Source organism: Megascapheus bottae, chromosome 8 (genome assembly GCF_031878675.1).
Source record: "Megascapheus bottae isolate mThoBot1 chromosome 8, mThoBot2.hap1, whole genome shotgun sequence".
Classification (NCBI taxonomy): domain Eukaryota; kingdom Metazoa; phylum Chordata; class Mammalia; order Rodentia; family Geomyidae; genus Megascapheus; species Megascapheus bottae.
The window spans coordinates 3,226,062-3,237,540 of NC_143516.1; positions in this window are offsets into that span (position 1 = coordinate 3,226,062).

Consider the following 11,479-nt stretch of genomic DNA (forward strand, 5'->3'; position numbering starts at 1 on the left):
ATTTTGAGAAATCTCCCTGTACTTGAGGACACGAGGGGCAGGGCTTGCTGCCGATCCAGAGTCATCGCTTTTCCTTGCTTTGCTTCACTCTCACCTGGCCTGAGTTCCACCCATCACATCTATTGCTGTGTCCAGACTGTCAAAGCAAGAAGCCAAACATCTCAGTCATGTTGGTCCAGTCTGGAGCGAATCGTAAGGGACTCCTAGAAGGTCAGGACAGTGGATTCTTAGCAGGGCCGCCACCACTGGGCAGAAGCCATGGTGTGGCTGTGTGCCCTCCCCACCCCCCTGCCCTTACCCTCATTCCCCTCCCTCCGTAGGCATGCACACATGAACACAGACATGTGTGTCCATATATACATGTATACTACACACCAGGTCATAGACACACATACATACATTCATCCTTTTCATTTTTCTTCCCCCCCCCCACCTTTTTTTTTTTTTGGTGCCAGCACTGGGTCTTGAACTCAGGACCTGGCACTCTCCCTTAGTTTTTCTTTTTCTTTTTTTTTTTTTTTTGCCAGTCTTGGGCTTGGGCTCAAGGCCTGAGCACTGTCCCTGGATTTTTCTCAAGGCTAGAGCTCTACCACTTGAGCCACAGCACCACTTCTGGCTTTTTGCTACGTATGTGGTACCGAGGAGTCGAACCTGGGTCTTCGTGCATGCTAGGCAAGCACTCTACCACGGAGCCAAACTCCCAGCCCCCTTAGTTTTTCATTTAAGGCTGATACTTGAGTCATGTCTCCACCTCTGGGTTTTTGCTTGTTAAATGGAGAAAAGCGTCTCTCAGACGTGTCTGCCTTGGCTCGCTCCTCACTGTCTCAGCCTCCCGAGCAGCTGGGATTGCAGGCGTGAGCCACCACAGCCCGGGATACACATGCTTTTTTTGCTTCCTACTCTAAATCAGGTCTGTTCCTTTATCTAACCTGAAGCTGATTCTCTCCCAAAGCCCCTTGTGTGGCTGGTGAGCTCTGAGGAAGGACCTAGGGCTTATCCCCTTCACTCTGCATCACTGGAACCTCAGCCAAGCCCTCCACGCCTCTCAAAGTTTTAAGTAAGTGAAGGGACTCTGTTGCTCTCCCTGTGGCACATCCGTGAACCTCTCCACACGTCACCCTCTCCATCTGTAAAGTATGATTAGAGCCACATGGGCATCTGAAATGCTTTGTCCAGTGAACTATCGGAGGAAAGGATTTGCGATATCACCGGGGAGAAATAGATCTGGTGCACAACACCCAGCTTCTTTTTTTTCCCCAGAAAAATAGTCATGGAAACAGATGCAGGCTCAGGAGTGATGTGAGAAAGAAACAGCCAAAAGAGCTGAGCTTCCACTTACCAGCCCTGCATGACAGCCCGGCCCACAAATGACTATACATGCACAAGAAACAAACACGGGTTGAGTTAAGCCAAGGAGATTTTGATGTTGTCGGTTGCTGTAGAAAAATGAGGACTGCTCTGCCTGATACATTTCCTCCCAGGATGCTGTGAGGATTAAACGAATTAGTGTTCATGAACACCTAAAAATGCTAGCTCTACAAATATTTGCTAAAATCTCTCTATTGAATTTATTGGAGCGTGCAATTTTTTTTCACACGTTCACATCTTCCTGTTGGTAGGATTTCATATTTTAATTGGTAGCAGAATTTCTCCCTTTAATGGTCTACAAAAGTTCTGCATCTTGGATCCAGGGAGATGAAGTTTTATTCTTATTAGGAGTGGAGTGACAGGTGAGTGAAGCAGAGAGACCACTGTCTTCAGATATAAATGGGATGTCCTCACTTCCCACTACAAAGAAACTTCCTGCTACAAAGACACTGTAATGATTTTTTTTTCTTTATTTCATTGGCAAATCTATTCTAGCTTTAGGAGAAGCTTTTCCTTGGCATTGTATCTGTACATACTAATGCAAAACAATGATAAACATAATTAAGTCAAAACAGGAGGCATTTAAGGAGGGGCTATCCATTATGTAATGCTGAGAAACATGAGCTCAAACTAAGAAAGCATTCGGTGGTCCTTGTTATTATGACAATGCTTTAAAATTTTTCCTGATTCATGAGAGAAGTCAACATAAATGTAGGGCCAGAGAACTTCCATTTGGCAGCCCTGCAGGTTGGAAAACAAGCCCAGCCCCCCCCCCCCAAAAAAAATCATTCTTAACCACCAGCCCCACTGCAGGTCCCTGCATCTTCCTGTCCTGGGCTCCCTGGTGGAGGGGTCCCTGAGGGGAAGAACAAAGGACAAAGGACAGGTCTGAAGGGACAATGAACAGGCTGTAGGAGGTTCCAGGAGTCTGAGGTAGGAAGGAGAGAGAGCAGTGCAATGGCAGTCTTTCACACACACCTTTTTCCCAGCCAGAGGCCAAATGCCTGGTGGGGAATCTAGAATGCATGGTGCCTCCTGGAGATGTGTGGGCTTGTTGACACACCCGAGGGTGCCTTGCTCCCACCACAGCTCCTGTTGGGGTGGCCCCAGCAGCCAGCAGCTGGCACATGCTGCCATAAACCCCCAACATTGGAGCCACCACCCCCAGGATCTGGCCTTTGACCTTGTCAGCCTCCCCACCTCACAAACTCTTCTGCCTACCATCCTGCTCCACCTATGACTGCATCCTTGGCTGCTTTTGTAAGCAAGAGCAAGAAGAGTCACATTCCTCTTACTTATTGGTTGGCATTTGCACTTTGACTCAGTTACTTAATGAATGAACTATTTGGACACCAACTAAGAAACAGAAGCATCTTGGGTTTCTTAGGGGAATTGCATGATTCAAAGTGATGAACTGAAAAAACAATCTCTCAGTTCTGATGATTTGGCTCTAGGAACCATGATGTGGGTTTAACTAGAACACCATTAAATGAAGAGATTTTAGAAATGGGCTATTTCCCCAGATCGACAGATCTGTTGCCATGGTAGAGATAGAGTTGCACTGGACTCACCTGGTCTGTCCCCTGGCCTTACAGGGGATCTGAGACCCAGACTGCTAGAGGGGCTTTGCAAGGCCACAGTGCTCACAAAGCCCACACCGGGCTGTCTGTGGCTGGGTCTCCTAATTGCAGGGCTGTCTCCTAAGTTGGCAAAGCGACAGAAAACCATTCCATTTAATTTCCCCTGAGGAAACCCACTACAAATGGCCCCTGACTTACAAGAGTTCAACTTGCCATTTTTCAAAAGTGACATGCACTCAATAGAAACCATACTTAGCAGGATGCATTTTGATTTTCTTCCCCAGTTAGCAATGTATGAATAAATACTCCCTTGGGATGTGGGCACCAGGAGCCGAGGCAGGAAGAACAGGCCCGGCTTTCCAGTGTGTGCCGTGTTCCTGAGCTGCAGAAGCTGCTCAGTAGAGAAGGGGCATCCATGGCGCTGCTTTCAGCATGAACTCAGGGCCAGGCACTGCCTTGCCGGAGCCATACCCACAGCCCTCTTGGCTTTCTTTTCATTTCCAGGCAGGGTCTCCCACTCTTCCACAGGTTGGTCTTATACTTTGGGGTTCCAGCCTCACCTTCCATTTCGTTGGGATTACAGTCATACATCACCACATCCAGGCTTTCCATACCTGGGTATTTTGCACTTTCGAAGGATGTGTTAGGTTGTGACCCCAACTTCAGTCAAGCAGCACCTGGCTACAGCTCATGTGCAGGGCTGAGCATTGGGTCAGGGAGCCGGGAGAGCACGAAGCATCAACTAAGAGCAGGATTGTGGCCACAAGGACAAGAATGGAGTCAGGGGACACAGTGGTTTGAATTATGTCGAAGCCTCAGTCCCCGAACCCATGAATAGCAGCATTTCACTTCCCTTGTTGAAGCATCCACAGCCAGACTGACCGGTGCCTTACAAGGAGAGCGGAGAGACAGCAAGACAGAGCACGTGGAGAAGCCAAGGAAGGCGGAGATGGCGTGCTGTGTCCTAAGCCATGGATCTCTGGGAGACCCCAACGCTGAGAGAGGCCAGGAAGGATCTACCCCAATCTCGGCCCGAGACCTCTGGCCCCAACCCTGGGGACACACAGCACCTCCTGAGGGACAGACCCGCCACAAACCCTGTGCCTTCCACCATTCTCTCCCCTCGGCCGCTGCCTCCATCTTTCCCCCTTCCCCAGGGTTCAGTGAACCTTGTGACCCTTCTGAAAGATCAGCTTCCTTCTCTGAGGTCACACCTTCCACCTTAGCTGTTCTCCTGGGGGTCACCAGCTCTGGGCCTAAATCCATTTCCTTTGGATTTCTGAGCTACACCTCAGCTTCTCTATCATAAAACCAGAATAGTCAAAAGCCGTGGCTCTGGCTCAGGCCTCGGGCTTCCTGGTCTGCCAGGAGAGTGCAGAAGAATGGGGTGATAGGGAGGGGTAGAAGGAGGAAGTAGAAGGCTGAGAGGCCAAGAGAGACAATTGGGGGTGGGGGCAGTCAGGCCTCTTCCACATCCCCTGGGTAACAGGACTCACTGTCCAGCCTCACTGGTGGGGGAAGGGGAACAGGACTGAATGGATGCGGTTTGCTCCCAGGCTAGAGGAATTCTGGAGACCTGAGGAGGAAGGAATTTGATTCCACTCCAATTCTGCTGTAAATGAAGCGTGGAAACCACACCCTGAGGCCGGAAGACTTGGAGCCACCAGGAGAAAGGGTGTATTTTCCTGGGAGGGAAGGCCTGAGAGAGATAGGAGGGGGTGACTAGGACAGATTGGAAGGTGGGGTGGGAGGAACCTGGGAGAGACGGGAGGAGGGAGGACAGGGAGAGGGGGAGGCCTGTGGGAGACTGGAAGATGGGGTGGGGGGTCCTGAGAGAGACAGGAGGAAGGAGGGCAGGGAAGGGGGGATGATCTAGGAGACATAGGCAAGACCAAGAGTGAACTTGAGCTGGTATGCAAGGGTGCTAGTCGCTGCAGGGGCTTAGACTCACCCCAGCCAGGACCCAGGCTCAGCACAGGGCAGGGGGAGTGCGGGGGGGGGGGGGGGGGGGAGGGAATGCTGGCCCTGGGGGGAGAGGATGCTGGCCTGGGCTATGTGTGTTAGAAAAGTGAAAGTGGAGACAGAATCCTTGCAGAACCCTGGGCTGCTTCCTTGCTGGGATCAGAGCCTCCACGGTCCCTTCTGAGCCCAGACCAGGCCACACACATCAGGAAAACAAATAGCCACTCTTATTTTCATCCAAAATCCAGTTTTTAAAACCAAAGAACAAGCCTGTAATCCTAGCTACTCAAGAGGCCAAGGATCAGATTTTAGAGAAAGCCTAGATAGACAAATCCAAGAGACCATCTCCTCCCTCCCTCCCCCTGCCCTTCCCCCCTCCCCGGCTCTGCTCCAGGCTTGGCTCATGGCAGTCTGGTTTCTGCAGAGTCTGGTTCATTATTTCTCCCACAGTGCTTGGGTCCCCATACTGAGGTGGAACTGGAGGAGCCGCAGGCTGCAGCATGGGACGTGACCTGCACCACCTCCAACGCTCTTCCCGAGGCTGGAAATCCAAGTTGTGTGATGGCGGCCAGTGACCTTGGTCCTCAGGGAGAGAAGCCCCCTTTAGCCATTCTCCCAAGCCTACCTGCATTCCAGCAGCATGAGTCTGGGGGGACCAGTGCTTTGCCTTCTCAGGGAAACAAGGCCGGTGTGGTGCGTGTGGAGCTCTGGTTGGGATAACAGCCCTCCAGGACTATGTCTACCCCACTGAGGGAGGACGCGAAGCCTCCACACTGCCTCTCAGCTGAGGGCCCGGCGAGGTCTGGAGAAGACCAGGGACCAGGATGGAACTGCTGGGGTCCAGTCCCACTGCAGCGACCTCACTAGATAATTCCGTGCATTTATACAGACGCACCGTGCCCAGGAAAGGGGCTCTGAGGACTTTTGAAATCTCTCCTCAGAATGGGGTCTACAATATTCTTATTATAAATCAATTCTAAGCATCACTTCCCTGCCAGGGAATGAGCTGGGCCAACTTCCAAAATTGCCACAAAACTCAGAACTGAACTGTCTCTACATTTAGCAAATATTATTCACCCAACCAATAAGCAGTATTTTTCTTCCCACCCTTTCACGCCGTGCCTTGACCTTGAAGTCCAAGTTCAGCATGGGGACCCCTTCTCTCCCAGCCTGTTCTTCTCTCCATTCTCACTTTCAGCTCCAGAGTGAACTGATAAGAGATGAGCAGGCTGCAAGGCACCACAGGGTTAACTCCAGGGCCCCGCTGGTGGCAGCCAGTCAGCCGGGAAGTGAGCTCCCATCTCATTCACTTGGCAAGGAATCATGGAGTGGGTGGAGATGGGAAAACATCTGCCTTCCTCATCTGGCCTTCCGAACAGTGTTCCCTCAAAGGCTCTGGAAGAGAGCACAGGGCGTTCTAACTGGCTGGGAACGCTGGTCCAAACAGATGATCTGCAAAGCTGATTTCACTGTGGTCATGGGTGTGAAGCGTTCTAGCAGCCACTGCACAGACCCGTGACCTTTCTCTCCATTCTGTCCATTCCAGAATTGCTTACAGCATGTTCAAAACTTCTGAATATCAACATCATCTCCAACACCAGCCAAGGACTCATGCTTTGTGTGCAGCAGGTAGAAGACTCCTCAAAGAACTCAAAGGCATTGAGCCAAGAAGACAAAACCAAGAGAGATTCTCGCCCCTCACCAGTTCCGTCTTTTCCTGTTCTACTAGCCCTGATTGCTGCATCCCTGGAAGGCACTGTACTGCCCACCAGTAAGGTACAGCACAGGGGCGCCCACGGTGTTTAGGTGTGGATAAGCAGGAAAGAGCAGACATGTCCTGGTACAAGAGCTAAGCAACTGCGTAACTTGAGAGTAGGGGAGGGTCAGGGAGAGATGGGGGAGAAGGATGGTAGGGGTAGCTGGGCCTGGTGGCTGTAACCCTAGCTACTCAGGAGGCTGAGATCTGAGGATCAAGCTTCAAAGCCAGCCAGAGAACTCAAGTTGGTGAGACTCTTATCTCCAATTAACCACCAGGAAACTGAAAGTAAGGCTGTGGCTTCAGGGGTAGGGTGGTAGCCTTGAGCTGAAGAGCCCAGGGATAGTGAGTACCCAGGCCCAGCGTTCAAGTGCCAAGATGAACAGAAAGAAAAAAGAGATGGGAGCGGTTGCACAGATCAAGATGCCTCATGTTCATACATTGACTTCTAGAACTGAAACACCTTTATACAACTACTTAGTGAAAAGTAATAAATTCAACAACAGCAACAAAAAGCAGCTGGGTGTCGGTGGCTCATGCCTGCAATCTCAGCTAGTCAGGAGGCTGAGATCTGAGGATCATGGTTCAAAGCCAGCCACAACAGGAAAGTCCACGAGACTCTCATCTCTGATGAACCACCAAACATCTGGAAGTAAGTGGAAGTATGACTCAAGTGTTAGGACACTGGCCTCGAGTATGAAGTACAAGGGCAGAATCCAGGACCAGAGTTCAAGCCCTAAGAGCAGCATACACTATCACACGCACACTATCTCACACACTCACACACACACACACACACACACACACACACACACACACACACACACACACAGAGTTGAGTAAAACTCTCCCTCCATTTACTGCTGGAATGAAGGAGCGCCATGTGTGATCTCCTTTGAGAAATAAGCTGTATGGTGAAGAAGAGGCCTTTTCGAAGTGCTTGAAATCCTCCTCTTCCTCCTCCTCCTCCTCCTTCTCCTCTTCCCCCCCCCACCGCCACCATCAACATCATTATCATCATCATCATCATCCGTTTGCTCATTCCCAGGTGAGTCAGATACACAGCCGATTCCACCAACCAGTCCTGCTGATTGTCTTCCCATTTCCCTCACAATTAACTATTTACTATTACCAAACGAGATTTTTAAATGGCTAGTAAAACTCAAGGGAAAAAAATACCCAACGTACTTCAAAGCCAGGCTTACTATGGGCGGTTTTGACATCCCTTTTGCGTGGCCTTTCTATGATTTTAAGAGGGTGTTTTGTGTTTACAGCCCCCGGTCGGTAATCTGTCCTCAGTCAGCTTCACTTATTCCTGAAGAGCGACGGTCAGGGACGAGGGGGGTAGGCAGGTGTGCAAAATGATGCTAAACTCCAACCACTCCTGTCAGACGGGCAATGGGGGCCTGAACGGGGAACTGGTGGCATCTGACTCCGTGATCTGCCCTACGGTTCAGACCTGGCTAGAGGAGAGCCTAGGCCTGCAGGGAGGACAAAACAGCTATGCCTTCTGTATCGATTCCCAGCCTGGTGAATCAGCCCCAAGCTGGAACAGGAGGCCCTGAAGCCCAGAACCCCTGTCTCGGCTCCCTCCCTCCACTGGACCTGGCTTCCTCTCCTACCTCTCTTACCAGAAGGAGACAGAAGCCCCCTGGGGTGGGGCACAAAGGAGAAATAAGCAGTCCTAGCTTCTCCCTTGGTTCCTGTTTAGTTAACAATTGCAAAGGCTAAGACGTCCAGTGTTCATCTATCTAAGAGATCCAGACCTAGAGAGAGGACACAGCAGGCACAAGCCCCCAATCCCCAGCCAGAGGAGGGAGCCTCCTCCCTGACTCCTCAAAGCCAGGGTCCCAGCATGAGGGCGGGACGCTCTGTGCCCTGCCTCTGTGGGGACATGCTTCTCATTGTGGGGACGTGCTCCCTGAGTGGGTTTGTCCTTACACTGTGCTAGACAGGGTTGGGGGGGGGGTCAGGTGCCCTGAGTCAGGCACTGCCCGCTTCCCAGCACACATGGGCCCACGTGGTTCCCATTGGAACCTCATGTCCAAAAATGGCCCAGGTGAGACTGCATCCTTTACCCTTCACTGATGAATTACCTAGAAGGGACTCTTTCCTTCCAACCTTTCATGACGAAAAGAAAATACTGCTGTTAAAATCCCACAGTGTATTTGTAACCTGCTAAAATGCACAAAATGAATCTCCAAATACATAGTCAACACTATATTTAAATAGTGCGGCTTTGTCTTTGTATTCTAAAATCATTTTTTTTCAGCCCCAAGTGAAATGGTGAAAGCCCAACACGGGCATTTTTTAAATATGAAAAAATACCAAATGTGAGTAACTGAGAAGAAGAAATCAGAACTTACAGCTCTTGGTCCAGCAAACTCTCAGCTCATGAGAGTTGGCAGCTCAGCAAACAGGGCCTCTAGCTTCGGGGGACACCTGCAGTACCCACAATCCCACGAGGCAGGTGAGATGGGGAGGAAGTGTGAGGCTGAAGGCCCCGCGGCTTCTGTCCAGAGCTGCATTCTCTAGTTCTCATCACAAATAAAGTTCACCTTCCTGTGCCCCTCTCAGGCACAGAGGCCCACCCCAATATTCAGAGAACAGAGGTCAGCACCAAGAAGCCAAAAGGCTTCCTTCTCTCCACTCTGAGCCCCGCCACTTCTCAGAATTCTGGAGTAAAGAACCCTGCCCCAGCCAGTCTTCACTCGTGTTTACCAACGTGTGTGTGTGTGTGCGCGTGTGTATGCACATGCATGTGAATTGGCAATAGAGCCTGAACTCAAGGTCTCACACTCTCGCTTACATTTTTTCATTCAAGAGCTGTCACCCTACCACCTGAGTCACAGGTCTATGTCTGGCTTTTTGCTGGTTCATCAGAGACATGAATCTTCCAGATTTGTCTGCCAGGGCTGGCCTCGATCTCAGCATCCCACTTAGCTAGGATTAAAGGTGTGCGTGCCCGGCGCCTGCCTTGCAAACACGTTTTCCATACACGACATTCTCCACACACCTTTCCCACCTGTGGTACCCATGTGACACTTTTCCTGTCACCCAAACCCTCAAGGTGGCAGGTTTGGTACTTCTGCAGAGCAGCAGGTTACACGGCATGTGGGTGACACTGCACTAGGGAAAAGCTATGGATCTGTCTTTAGGGCTGCCATCTCAGCCCTGGATCGCTCTACCCCTGGGTAGCCATCGGTGCCAATTCTGCTAGAGGAGGCCATGCAACCTGCCCGAGTCTACAGCATAAAAATCTCCCTCTGTAGCCCAGGATCTCTTGTTTTTTGAAGAATGAGGTGAAAGCTTGAAGAGAATAGAGCTAAGTGACAGCAATGAGCTGGGAAGGTTCTTGCAAATAAAGCAGTGCTAAAGCACAAACGTGTTACTTCTTTTTGAAATAGAATCCCAATGCCACTAGCTGAAATGGCAGCCCAGCGCGGCTTGAAATCCCATGGCTCTTACAAATTGAGAGAGCCATTTGCCAAAGCGAAACATGGGTCGTTTCCCTCAACAGTCCTGGTCACAGCTAGCTCCTTGTCTCTCTCCATGTCAGGACCGCTCCTTCCTGCACTCCTCTGCAGTCTGTTGTCCTGGCTCAAGATACAGGTTGTTTTCATTCCTTCTCTGTTTCATTTGCCAGAGAAAACATTCTGTCAATTCCTCCTAGAACCTCCCTTGGTGATGTTTCTCTCTGGCCATCTGTGTTTTGTCCCCTGCTGAAGTTATTTCTTAGGCTTCCTCGCACAACAGGTGTGCAGATCTGGGCTTGCTGATAAAGGCCCACTTTGGGGGTGGGGGAAGGGTGGACCCCTGAAAGGGGTGTTCCTGCACTCCTGGACTCCAGAGCTGTCCACACCAAAACTGGCCACGTGTGTTGGCCTGTGCTGCGTGCCCTTCTCATTCAGAGCACATCTTAAGAACTTCTGAAATTGCAGGGAGAGGAACAAGTCAAGGCTGTGGTTAACTGGTGTTTATCAAAGGAAGGGAAATGTAGCCCCCAAGGAAGACATTGGCATTCTTTTCCTATTGACTTCGTGACAAGTACTAAACCCAAGAGGATGTTGTCTTCTATGTCTGAATTAATGATTTATGTCCAGATGACTTGTCAGTATGGGAACCGAGGATTTTTGATTGACACTTTAAACATAATAAAGACACGAGAGAAGGACAAGATGGTCAAGGGACAGATCTCCTTTGGGTCTGGCATCTTCCAAGATGTTAATGTAATGAACTGAAGCTGTGTGTGTGTGTGTGTGTGTGTGTGTGTGTGTGTGTGTGTGTGTTTGAACCCCAGGTCTCACGTGCTGGGGAAGCGCTCTGTCTGAGCTATGCCTGCCTATGGCTCAAGCTGGGTTGGTTCATATTCCCGACACCAGATCTAGCTTCCTGGAAGTATCAGTTCCGGTATCTAGAGGACTATGAACATTCAGCTCATGGCTCTGCCCTCAGTGCTCCTAATTGGTGGTAGATCTGGAAGGAGGCTGGCTGGGAATCTGTGCCTGATCCTGTGCTGCTGCAAGCTTGGGGCCATGCTGAGAGCATAAGAGGTCCAAGACCTCGTGAAAAGGATGGTAGGGAGAAGAGCTCCTGCATTACAGAGCCCACTCACTCCCATTGCCAGTCCTCAGTTTCCTCTTCGTGTTCATATCCAAGACTCTAAAAGTTCAAGCTCATAATAGGCTCACAAGAGCTAAGGGAACCACAGTCCTTCGGTTGCTGAATTATCTCAAATGGACTTAGTGCAAACTTAATTTAGACTTAACAGGGAAGTTTTCGTGTTAATTAAATGCCCATTGATTAATAAAGG